The sequence below is a fragment of the Pleurodeles waltl genome, chromosome 7 (assembly GCF_031143425.1).
Source record: "Pleurodeles waltl isolate 20211129_DDA chromosome 7, aPleWal1.hap1.20221129, whole genome shotgun sequence".
Classification (NCBI taxonomy): Eukaryota; Metazoa; Chordata; class Amphibia; order Caudata; family Salamandridae; genus Pleurodeles; species Pleurodeles waltl.
In genome coordinates this window covers 999,027,802-999,041,581 of record NC_090446.1, presented here as the reverse complement: position 1 = coordinate 999,041,581, position 13,780 = coordinate 999,027,802, and the positions used below count along the sequence as shown (strand labels likewise).

The 13,780-nt window shown below is 42.5% G+C and overlaps 1 long non-coding RNA gene across 1 annotated transcript in view; it reads right to left on the bottom strand.

Annotated features, from left to right (window-relative positions):
• LOC138245850 (uncharacterized) overlaps positions 1-13,780 on the bottom strand; it is a 332,409-nt gene that overhangs the window by 39,292 nt on the left and 279,337 nt on the right. The window contains exon 3 of the long non-coding RNA XR_011194176.1: positions 8,904-9,060. This is a non-coding gene — a long non-coding RNA (uncharacterized lncRNA). The remainder of the gene's footprint in view (positions 1-8,903; positions 9,061-13,780) is intronic.

Here is a 13,780-nt window from a genome sequence, read left to right as displayed (position 1 = left end):
CATCAATGGTGTCCCCATTTGCCACTTCGCAATCCATTGTAGCTGGGCTGCTAAATAGTGTAGTTTGTAATCTGGTGCTCCCAGGCCAACATCTAAGATTGGTCTCTTTAGTGCTTCCAGTGAGACAGATTGGCAACCATCATTCCATAACAATTCTCTAATTAGAGAGTTTAACTTAAACCAGGAAGTCAGAACCCCCAGAAGTGAAATAGTGAAAAATAAAGTAGTCTGGGTAAGCTACCATTTTGGTCAGGACCACACGTGCCATAATCGGTAGCCACAGTGAGTGCCAAAAGGATACGCCACATTTGAGAGACCTCATTGCTCATTGAAGGTTTCCTTCCCCAAGGTCACCCAATTTATGCTAGACCTGCACCCCAAGCTATTAAAAAATGTGTGGAGCCCACCTTAGTCCCATTTCGCTAGTCTCCATTAACCTCCCTATTGGTGATACCTTGAAAAGACATGTTATAGATGTATTAATTTTAAGTCCTTATACAGTTCTAAATTCCACCAATAACTGTAGCATAGGTGGCAAATCAGTATCCCCGTCTCTAACATGTAACAACAGTCCACCCGCATATAATAATATAAAGTGTGCAATCTCTCCCAGTAGTATACCCCTCCCCTTGCCCTCCACCGTACACACTGCAGCCAAATTGTGAATAGGAGCAGAAAGAGGGGGCACCCCTGCTGTGTGCCATGGAACACAGAGTATTTCTGTGAGATACACCGGCCAGTCTTCAGCCTGGCTATCCGTTTGGTCTACAGGAGGTGAATCCTACGGATCCAACCCATTCCCAGGCCCTCCTCGCCCTGACTGCTTCCAAGTACTGCCACTGGAGAGAAATTATGCAGTAAAATAGGGCAAATTATGCAGCCTAACGTGGCACATCCTATGGCAGAATAATTTTGCTGTTTCGTCACACAAATACTGTGTCAGTAAATATTTCACCTCACTGGTACCGGTTTAGCAGCCAAATATGGCAATCAGAAACTGGAAGGCAAACTTCTATAGGAGGGGCAATTGGCGAGCTGCAAGGGCCTCTGAATAAGGACCACACAATGAAATGACCCAAATTATTACAATAACAACATCACACGTTTCATACTAATTACACATCATAAAAGACAGCGTAATAATATCATTTTTGCAATGGAATCCAAAACATTAAGATTTTATCTCATTTTCCAAAACATTTAGTGGAGTCCTGGATAGCCAGTCAATAGTTTTTTCCTGCACCAAGTGCTCTGACAATTTGTCAAACCAGGGGCTCACCCAGAATTGAGAAAATACTCTCAGCTCCAACAGCTTGCAGCACGGCCAGTTATAAAGCAGACTCGAAAACTATGCCAGAGTCCTCCTTTTGGCTCCCCCTGACACTCTTCTGAGATAATTGTAAATTAGTCCGCTAGTTCAAGCCCATCTCCCCTTGTGCCACATAGTAAGATGGAGTGTCCAGCAAAGAGCTAGAAACAGTCCCACAAACACCTCCTCTCCTCTGCCACCAAGCACCAGGGCACCAAGAAAGCTTCGAAGCTGGGATAAACACATGATAGAGGATGCAAACGTTCCCATGCCAATCATGCGCCTGCCCTGCATAAAACCCCAAATGTGATAAAAGCGAGGTCACTGAAGAAACACACTTGTACCTGCTTCATAATAATATTTATTTATGGCTGGGAGGGTCGGGAAAAGAAAGGAATCCTAAGTGGAAAATGCCAAGGCAGAAAACGGCTACAGGCCAAGAAGGAAAAAGAGGTCTACCTGACCCTTGGCCTGCGACTTTAAAGGACAGACAAGGCCTCCTACTGGCCTCAACCCACATGCACCCTAAGCAGCTTCCACAAAGACTCACCCCTTTCCCACACCCCTGCACCCTAGAAATGCCTTGGCAGCCATTACCAGGATAGCCCCTCACCATGATGGCCACTTCTATCAGCAGCACCCAGCAAACTGAATTGCCTTTTAATGCATAAAAGGGGGACTCAGGGAGCAGAACAGGGGCCACACAAAAATAAATGACACCATATTTTGCGGTTTGCCAAAACATACCAGGCCATACTTACAACAACATCATCATCACACTTTTCATATTAATTAAAGATCATAAAACACAGTGTGAGAATAGTATATTTACAGTGCAATCCAAAACATTAACTTTTTTTTTTATATCTGACCCGTTATCAAAAACATTTAGTAGGCTCAGGGTTGGCCACCCAATATGTGTATCCCAAATCGAATACTCTAGTACCTTGATCAAACCAAGGCAGAGCCAGAATTCAGAATAATAAACTCTCAGCTTCCCTGTCAAGGAGCACGGGTAGCTCTGATGCAGATCTGAAAGGCATGCCAGAAGCATCCTTGTCTGAGAGATGTTCTTGGGCCCTGGAGCTATACATGAATTCCCTGGCCCAAGCCCATTTCCCTTACCCCCATGGTCAATAAAAAAGTGAACCCATCAAAGGTCTAGAAACAGCGGCGTATGTACCCCATTCTGCACTGCCCCTGGCACCAAGAAAGCTCCAAATCCCACACCTTTTGGTAAAGACAATCATTTTATTATAGGATTTGATGTGGGAAGCAAAGGTGTCTCTACCTGTATCAATGCCAGTCATGAGCCTATGCCATGGCAGGTCGACCATGGTTCACCTACTATTTGCCCCTTCCCCTCTACCCCCACCCCCCACCCGAGGCTAGTTGCTGAGCTGCAAAGAAAATTAAGGAATATATGAAAAACATATTGTCCAGTTGAGATAAGAGGAGACTGTTACTATGGGAAAATTCTTCTACTCCCAGGCAAACATGATAAACAACTCTTAATCACAAGCTTTTTACATAGAACTGTTGAAAATGTTACAAACGTATCCTGGCCTCTCACTGAGGAACCATGCCTTCAGATACTCTTAGGGATAACATATGACAAAGCAATAACTGCCCCAGGACCTGTTCGAGCTATCCACAGAATGTCTGCTGTCAAGTGCTAAATAAAATCCCTTCGCTATGTTGATACAAGCCAATGTGAAAAACTATCCACACAGATAAAGTAACCCAAAGCCCAGAGCCTTCTCCACAACATGCCCCATCAGACCTACTCAGAAACCACTGGCATTGACCCACTGCATTCTGAAACCATCCTCCAGTGTTCACCGTCTAAAGTCACCAGCATGAAAAGTAGCCAGTGCCTGCAGGACATAAGAGTGACCAAAAACTCAAGTGTTGCCTAGGCCATTGAATTCAAAGCAGAACGAAACAGCATAACTTGCACAGTATTAATAAGGGAACCCTGTTCCTTCGTGCCCTAAGCAGCAGTCAGAAGTCAAATTTGAGTGCACTTAGCAATTACAATAAGTAGACCTCATTTTTCCAAACCTCTGTACCTGACCTAGTTCCAACTCCCACCCAGTCAATCAATCAAGAATTAGTTTAGCGCGGCTAATCACCCATAGGGACTCAAGGCTCTGTAAGTGGGCGTGCTGCTCAGTGGAAGAGCCAGGTCTTGAGGTCCTTCTTGAACTGCTTCAGTGATGCGGTCTGCCTGAGCTTGAGAGGTAGTGAGCTCCATGTCCAGGCTGCTAGGTAGGAGAAGGATCTTCCTCCTGCTGTGCTTCTCCAGATCTTGTCAGAGGCAGAAATGGTGGCACCTCTCTTATAAGAATGTGAACTTGAAGTTAATTCCCTTTTGCTCATCAGTGGATGCAAAACTGTTGGCAATTTTGCTGTTCCACATCCACCGGCCCTTGATTGGAAAAAGAAAATTATGTTGGCGAAATGCTCCGCAAAACAAGAATTCCTCATTCTGGGCGTTAAGGAGTGCAAGGAACCAGAACTTCTTGTGTCACTTGTCATGGTGAGGGGCAGGCCATTGTAATGAACTTAATAGTAATTACATTAGTCTAACTACAATGGTCGCTCCCCCAACTGAACTCTTTAAAGAAACTTTCACAGCACAAATGTGGCTCCTGCCTGCCCGGAAGAAACTGGAGGCCGGCGCAACACACAGACTACCCTGCTAGGGAAGCTGCACTAAAGTACACTGTTAAGATTCTGGGCAATATAGTTATCTTACTGCAGTTTGCTTTAATGTAAACATATTGGCCAACCTCTTACAGCGCTTTAAAAAGCAGTTGTACTATTGAGTTTTGTTTTTCCTCCCACAAAGCAGCGGATCAGGCCCAATTCCACTTGGTAGACAGAAAAGAACAGGGATTGTTTCCACTTTTATTTAGAAACATTGATCCCCCCACCTCTAGGGTCATTGATAATATTTTGCTGAACTTGAATTTGAAGTGAGACACTCTATTGGGATGCGCAAACTGTAGTGGCCTGACACGTACCTCACAGGCAAACAAATTATACCAGCAAGGTCACAGGACAACAATAATGACCTGCTGCTTTTCCCAGGATTATATGGTCTCCCTTCTCAAGGTGGTCAGTCTTAAAGAGGGAAAGGGAGAGGGATACAGAATCACCAAGCCATCGTACATTGGCAAATTGCAACCACCCACACAAGTCCAATTTGAAAGTGCCCACAAGCTTACAAAACTTAAGAGCTCTATAAAATACCAGACATAATGCTGCATTGAAAAGAGCCATCTAATATGTGAAGTTGCAAATATTCCGGAGGCAAGGCACAATCTTGACTAATTTGCCCAAGTCCTGGAATCATAACTACTGCCCTCAAACCTCTCTCAGCTCCTTAAAGTCTTCTAGAGATGAAAATTGGCACAATGCTGTACCCTAGTCACAATGGCAAGGAAATTGAAATCTGTAATATGCCTCCTACCATACACTGCTGACCTTCCCTGATCCCGCAAAAGCATGCGAAAAATGACTTATGATTCAAGTAAAAAATACCCCAACCCTTGTGGCCACCTCCCAAAAAACTGAATAGCACTGAAATGTCCCTTCATAACGTCCTTGAGGTGGCTTCATCTGTGGCCCCCAGGTTCTTCTCCTGCACCTATGTGGAAGCATCAGAATTCCATTATTGTGAAAAAACAAGAAAAGCATGGGTGGCATTATTATTTTCATCAGGAACATGCATATACTTAAGCAGGATGTTATGTTCAGGCAAATACACACCACATCCTTCCACAGCCTTGTTACCCTCCAACACTTAGCATGCTGCAAGTTCATTGACTGAACAATGTATATATGTTCAGACAAAAACAACACAGACTGATCATGGAAGCAATCAGTCCAGAACTGGAGAGCCACCAGGATGGGAAACAGTACCATAAATGTATCATTTCCAACCAGAGCTGACTCAGACCACTTAGATAGACATGTTTGGGCACACTACCAAGCCCTCAGGATGGCAACCAAACCTACACTTACTTCTACATCAAGTGTACAAGCTAAGCACCGACATGATGCACTGGGAGTAGGCCACACCATACTATTGTAAAAGCTATCAAAATGAAGAGTGTATCAGTAGGTCTTGACTTTAGTGGAAATTCTGGTTTTATGATGTTTGGCCTTCATGTCTGACATGGCTTTTCTGCAATTGATCTTGAAAAGGTACAGTCTTTTTAGATGATATGGAGATTAAAATTCAGCAGCCCAATCAATAAACTAGAGCTGATGCAAAGTAGCCTTCCATAACCCCAGACAAAGCCTTATTGATGCCTTGAATGCAGTAACGTTTTAAGAAGACAGACAACAGAAGCCATTCACAGTGTCAATCTCGATACCCAGGAAAATGAAATGGTATCTGGGCCTGTAGTCTTGCCCCCAGTCCGACAGACTCCAATCACAATGGGCCTCAGTTTGACACTACAATGTCAAATCATACTTAAATGTTGAATTCTGGTTGACATGCCTGCTGGGATTTTCATAGAACACTTGGGGTGCACATCAAAGAGCGAAGACAGGATTGCAAAATAGTTCTTGCAAATCCAGTGTCTGTTTGCCAAAATCCCTAATTTTTGTTCTACAGATTTCTGTCTCTGGGTTAATTGGGTACTGTGGCAGTTTCAAACTGGATGTTGGTGTTAGATGTTGGATGGCACTATAATTACCATATTACACTCCTCGCACACTACCAGCCCCCAGAACCCAATTTCAGTGTGGCTAAAGACTTGCCTTGTAAAAAATGCCCAAAGAGGGTAGGGTAGGAACATTTACCCCAGTGGTTACGGTGTGCTCAGGAGTCATTCCCACTCACTAGCTTTTGCCAGGCATAAATGTGGCACTTCAATGCACCCATTAAAGAACACACCTGGACCTGCGAAAAATCAGAAGAGGACTGAACCTGCTCTCTGAGACATGAGAAGAGCCTAGAGGACTGAATGTGCTTCTTCTCTTGTTCCCAAAGAGGTGGACTCCAAGGGTCATAAGTCTGAACCTTTGTTAAAACAACAGGGGTACAACAAGCTACAAAATGCCCTTTCCGGCAACAGATCAGCTACATCAAATGGCAGTGACAATAAACTTTTACATGAATATGAAATGTGTGCACCAAAAGTAGACACGAGTACAGTGCCAAACACCTTAGCAGCACATGATGCAAAACCCAGCTTATCTATGCAAAGTGGGTGTAACAGGGAAGAAACAGAGTAAATAAATACCCCAAGGATTCCATGCCAAGCCAGATCTATTAAAGTGCACAGTCAGATATAAAACTCTGTATACCATCCACATTTAATGTATTAAATTCACTATGTAGTCCCTCCAAGAGGAGTCCAAACAAAATCATACATCAGTAAGGAACAACATAGGACAGATTGGAACATCAGAAAATATAGGTTTATTTGTATTATATTTCAATTTATTTAATAGAAAAGTTAGGTAAATGATGGCACAGCATTCAAAAGTATATGGATATGCAACAAATGTAACATGCAAGTAAAGATCCGAAGAGGCAGGTAAGTTTCACCAGCTTTATTAGTACCAGCCAGCAATGCCCCTTTCAGGCAGCAACCCCCAAAGAAAAACACGGCACGAATTGTCACATTACCGAAAACGGTTACTGGCAGTACTCTATAAGTTATGTGCTGGTGTTGGCATTGTTACACACATTCGGCATACAATGCATGTTAGCACACAGATAACGTGCTTGCAGAAGTTACACTACATTACTGGTGGTGCAACCCTGCGCCATGTTTCACTTATATACAATGCTGCTTCAGTTGATTGCATCACACCTCATAGGCAAACAGCTAGTACTTTATCGTGTATCACTGTACGTAGATGCATATTTCCACTTTAGCCAAACTATACAGAAATATTTTCTTTTTAAGGACCAATGCCACACACTTTATGGACAATGCAAAGAAATGCGATTTAATGCAACAAACTTCACTTTTGTAATTCCCTTTACTTATTGACTGAAGAGATGTACGCAGTGTATAGAGCGGAATTGGAGAGCCTGAGTTTAGAAAGACGATGGAACTAAACAGGGTCATGTCATTCCATAATCTGTTTCAATTGCATTTCACAGATTAGCAAATAAAACAAGTCAGTGCAGGAACATTTACATGAAACTACTCAAAAAACCTAACAACCTCCTGACTGAAAATAAATGAGCCTCCAGCGCAAAGAAAATCATAGGAGGGGAAAAACACAAATTCATATACTTCGAAAAAAAGAAATCTAGAGCCAAAGGCGACAGAAACAACGGGACACCATTAGTGTTGTACAAGATCCCAAATTATGCAACACGTTTACACTCATATACCAGGGAGAACAAAATACTGTCCAGTGCAGAAAAAAGTTAAAATATTTGTCTTTTCACAATCAGCAAAGAGCAGAAGCAAACCAAACAAGCGCCTACAGCAACATATTCAATAACACAAGACAACCCACTAACCTGAAATAGGGAGAACAGTTAGAGGGCTCACAGGATTGACAGCTATCCAATAGCAAACAATGTTGGGCTTTGTAGCGTTAAATCCTTGATTTCCAAACTCAAGATGCCATAAACTAATAAGGTAGCATGGTGTGTTCATGAACCACTTGTATGAATACAGCATATTAACTCCACTGTTTACAGTTCAGAGTTCAATAAAAATGAGTAGAATTTAATTAGGTAACAAAACATTTGTTACTTCTTACAATCAGCACTGCAAAAATATTAGTTACATTCTGTTAAAAGGCTGGATGCTGAAGTATGCAACTGTATCTCTTCATACCATCTCAGGAGATACAGGCAGAAGCTTCATGTTTAAAGTGAAAAAATATGACATTGACAGCAGGAGCAACCGCTCCAACCTGGTTTCTAAAACAGTAGATAAACACAGGTGATGTCAGAGCCTTTCCAACCACAAGGTAGACAGGTGGTGAGAATGACTTGTCGATGACAGCTGGGGCACTTTGCAATTTCTGTGTGTCTTTTTTAAAACTTTCTTTAAAAAAGACTGCACATTCTGAAGGTTCGCTTGATGGATGTGACAGGTTAAATTATCGGCTTCTCGCTGTCTGAGCTGATGAGCTTGTGAACTTCACAAGTCTCTTGGGGCCTCGTGAATTTCCTCTTCTGCTGAGTTAGAGTAACTTCCAGGGAGCTCTCCACCCCACCTTCATCAGCTTACAGTTTCTTGTAAAAAAAAAAAAATAAAAAAAAAAGCCCACGTACTCATAAGAAATTCATAATAGTGAGTCTGCCAGTCAGTCATTTATTCGGTCGGCTGGATGGTAGGTAGGTCAGTCAATCCATAGTCAGTAGTTCAGTCTGTTGTCCGCCTATCAGCCAGTCAGTCATACCGCCTACATGTCTTTCAGTGAAATTGTTGAGGGATTGAGAAAGATGAGTTGTGTGAATAACAAAATTTGAACTTAGTAATAACAAACAATTGCATAACAAGACTACACACGTCAAATCAAATGTCCACGCAACGTGACTGTGGGTCAAACAGGTCAAGTCATTCATACAACAAGGTCGGAGATGTGTCATGCTCACCATAGTTCCAATTACACTGACTAAAAGGCAAGATAATGTTTTCAGTCCACTCTGTTTGCACCTCTTGCAAGCACAGAGCCTCCATGATTAAGTAGTTACTTCGCTCGTAACAGATCAGGCCCACCACGCTGCAGTTATACGGCTATTACAGAGGAGTCTGTAAAAGAGGCAAAACAATACTAGTGATTAATTATAAAGTAACATTTGGGCTAACCACACTACTGAAAGGTTGTACACAAATTGTGAACAGGTATGCACAAAGGGATAAAACAAGTGTACAGGACATTTAGGCAATCTGAGCTGGGGATCAGTCAAAAGCTAAAGCAAGGACACCGGGCAAATGAAGAGAATTAGGAAGTGGCCCGGTGTGTTTGTGCTACGGAAGCCTTCAAGCTTTGCAGGTCAAAATACAGGTGATAGCTTTGGGATTAATGTTTAACACATTCAGCATAAGCACTTTACAGCAAGTCAAAACGAGATACGAAATGGACACTATTAGAAGCTCCTTGCCTCCCCACTTTTGTTATTTTGACAGTCTGCAGACAGATGACAAAGGCGACTCAATTTAGTGTGCTTCTTTAGTTTCTGTGCAATAGAAATAAAAGAAGGACTATAATGGAGGCTCTATTGCTATCGACATTGCCTTGACATACAGACAGAAAGAGGACGGAACTGAATGCAAAGTAGCTTTTATTCCCACACTTTGTGCCTATAAAACAGGTAAAATAAAGTCACAGAAGCACTCGCAAGAAGCTATCTGAAGAAGTGGTGGGGCAACAAGAGGGGGTCGAAGGGAGAGGATACTGTTATGTTGCGTGTCTGAGCTCAAATGACACGCGTAGACAGGGGGCAGTTAAGTAACCTTCTTTATTGAACTCTCACTTCCTACCTGGCTCGCGCCCTTTCTCCCTTCTATTTATCCCCTCCTCCCACTTGTCCCGGTGCAGTCCATTCTGCCCCGATCGTAGGGGTAACTTTCCACTCACCACTTCCGTCTCTGCCTGGTGGTGTCGTCCAGCACCGGTGACGACACTACATCCCTCCCCAACGGGGAAGGGAATGATTTAACTGGAATCAAAAGAAATAAAAACGGGTAACGCGTTTACTTGGCCATGTGGCTCTTTTCAGTAGAACGGTTCTCCTCTCCCTTGAAGGGTATTTTCCATTTTAGTCAATTACAGGCGTAGTCCTCGTATCGTCGGGAGGGGCCCGGGTTGTGCCTTAGCATGTATCTTCCATTCCTTGTCCTGTCTGATCCTTGGGTCTCTTCTGTCCTCTCGTCGGGTGTTGTCGCTCCGGTGGGTTGTGTTTGCCTTTGCTCTGTCACTGGTCCGCTCATTGGCTCGGGGATTTCGGTGCCCGCCTCTAAGTCTGCCCAACCGTCGGTGCTCACGGCATCTCCTTCATCTGGTGTTGCCTGGGGTACTCGTTTGAAGAATACTGCGTTGCGTGTTACCGTCTCTGGTCCTCGCCGGGCTGTTATCATGGTGCCTCTCCTTGCAGTCACGGTCCATGGCCATACCTCGAATGGGAGACGGAATTTCCCTCCAGGGTGGCGGTCTTTTACCAGGACGGCGTCGCCTATTTGTACTGTCACTCCGCGGGCTCTCCGTTTTTTTGATGCTTGCGCGTTTGGTATTGGCTCATCTGGCTGTCACTATAGATACCAATTAGTGCAAAGAAGAATGAAGGAAGGTGGAGGCAGTAATCTTGGTGCAGAATCAAAGTATGGGAATTGTGATGTAGGAGATACAGAAGTGGGAGAGCGAGGGGGGGGAAGGGTGACAATGGCGACAGGGTCCGTCTGGACAGTATGGACAGAGTTATGGTCGGGCCCGTTATTCAAAGATAATGGAATATGATGATCCTAATATTGTGTAATTTAGCTCTGGGCAGCTTTCCATATACAAAAAGAAAGCCTCTATCCATCTTAAGACCCGTAACTGCAATTATAAGTTGATAGCTGAGAAGTGCAGTCAGAAATTGGGCATACATGTTTAGGACCCAAGCAATTTCTCTCACTGTCTTCTCAGTGGAAAGGATCTCTTATTTTGCACTACATGGCAAATTTGACAGAACGGCAGGCCCTGGTGGCATTCCTCAACTGTCTATATAGCTGCCTGCAACTCGAGGGCTGAGCCCTGTTTTGTGTTCATGAGGAGAGATCAAGTGAAGGTTCTACAGAACTATGAAAAGTACTGTTTTTTAGGTAAACTTAAGTTCTATTTTTCATGAACTATTACTTATCCTGATCTCTCTGATATTCGGGGCTGCTGTGAGCCTAATTAAGTATTCAGCTCCTGATAACTATAACATAAAAATAAATACAACTTTCAATAGGTAAATACTGTTAGCAAAAATGTAGATCTGGACTAAGGTTTTCAAATAATACGCTCCGTTTCATGGCACATAACAAACTATTTCTGAAGTCCTTCATAACCACCATGGATGTTGTTTCAGAACTTGGGTGTATTAACGGAGAAGGCCTGTTACCTTGATTTTTCCTTTTAACATTTCTTAGCCTTCAGTCTGAGTTTGTACCTGGCTGGGGGGTGTGCAGAAATCCACTAGAAATTGTGAACTTGTTAGCCAGGTATGTGGGGATGCTCATGGTGATGAATTTGCAAATTAATTCGTAGTTGTATGGCTAGTGATGTTGCTTTGTCTACATGCCATGAAACATTACAAATGGGGGCTTAATAAAGTCAGTCAAAATAGCATAACCTTGCATGCAACTAGCACATTACACTCGATGTAACAATTAGGCCCTCGTTATGAGTAGCCTGTAAACTTCCAAAACCATGTGGAATTCCCTGTTTGCACAGGGTTCAAGATTATCAAGACAGCACACTTTATTTCAGTCGGTAATTGCTGAGAGTGATACAGGAGTTTAAATTTGGCAGGTCAAATCTGCTAGAATATCACACTGGAAAGATGCCAAATAATTACCAGAATATGCAGATTTTGGTGCAGTAAGCACCTTAATCTTCATGTTATTCCTCAAACACTTGTAAAAGGTGGCACTTATTGATTATTATTGCATCAAACACTTAAGGACTTAGTGTAAATATACATATCTGAACAAGTTGCCACTGTGTTGTTATACAAGAGGCAGAGCTTCCATAGGAAAAACACTTTTGTTTTGTTAATAACTTTGCTGCTGTTTGCCGAATCTTCATGAAACTTTCCCAACAAAAGTTCAGCCGTCTCAACTCCTTCTTGGAAAGTACTCTTTCAAGCTGAGAGGGGAGAAAAAGGAGGGTCCCAAAACACTTTTTTACCATGCAGTTTCCATAGGCAAAGTTAGACAATGATGTAAAAAAAATGGGTGAACAGTATTACACCAGATTTGGCAGAAAGCTAGATCTTTACTCAGAGAGAGTCCCTTTTAGGTTGAGCCTAGGCAGCACGCAGTTCTGTCTGCAACACATGTTGTATTCAGGCTATGGGCTTTAACCATGCCCACTCTTCCCATTCATTCGTTGTTGTGCTTGTCTTAAATGCTTCCTTCTTATTGCTGCATTTTTCTAAATGTCCCTCATTTGTGGGCTTAGTTCATTCCCAGACGATTTCAATAAGACAATATTTTTTGTTAGCCATCACAGTACGTTCACACACGTTCATGCTACCTCTTTTTACAGCATGTAATGGCCCCTCCTCCAATCTGGTTTCGGTTTTGCCTTTAATCCCAGCTTCGATTCCTTCTCCATGCAGTTCGGCACCATGATTAATGTTACATAATATTCTACTTTTTAAATTGACTGTTCCCTGTTTCTTTTTCTTTTAGCAGTGCATGTGCGTAAGTGCATGCATGTCCTTGCTCCCTGTTGGTGCACCCTCCCCTATGGTATTCCATTGCATCCCCTGTCCCTATTCATCCTTTCTTTTTTTCCCAATATACCCAAGCCCGTAATCTTGAAACTGTAAATTGAAAAAAACGACATACGCATTATAACACGTGATGCTACCATGTGTATGTTGTCCCGCAGTGGCTGCCGTACCATCATGACACATGTGTGATAATTTATGCATGCTCTTGCATTATTGTACCTTTTTCGCCATTGGGCATTGGCTATAACCATTTTTTTGTCTGTTTGTTGATGATTATCTTCATTGGGCAAAATCCCCACTAGATCAGCTGTGGCAAAAAACGAAACATAAGACTAATTGACTTTGCCAACGCTTGCATAAAATCATTTTTGTTGTTGTTGTTGTTGACATGTAAATGTTGTGTGATTTCGTGTCTGCTCCTAAGTTAACCTGTGTGTCAACAATACCTCTTCACTAACTTGCAGTAGTCTACCAAACAATTTAAAACACAAAAAATTTCTACATCACTTTATTTGGTTGTCTATTTAACTAGTGGAGGTATTTTGTGACTTTAACTTATGGTAACTAAGGTTATGCATGCTAGATCTCTTTTGGTGTCTGTATCTACTCCTGTAGCTCACAGGATATAAATGACTGCTTTGCACTGTTAATAGCTTCTTACTGTACATATTTCATGCAGTTCACTGCCATTTTTTGTGTAAATTTATGTCCTGATGACCAAACTATATTGCTGAGCTCCTTCAAGTGTTGTGTTCCTTTTAGGGTTTTGGCAATTCTGTTGTGTCGAAAGTTATTGATGATCAATTTATGTGGCAAGAAAAGTCCAGTTTTGCATTTACAATGCCAGTAGCTCTAACTCAAGCAAATGCTAGACCTATTGCATTGCAAATGCTTGTTCTAATTTGCTGTAAATATGTTAAACCATTCTAGAGAAATTAAGGTTGCAAAAATGGCAATATCTGTGGCCGCTGGGGAAAAAAGCCCAAAAAGTATTTTGATTGACTGAGCCTGCAGGACACTTAATGGTCCCGCAGGGCCAGAGCTGT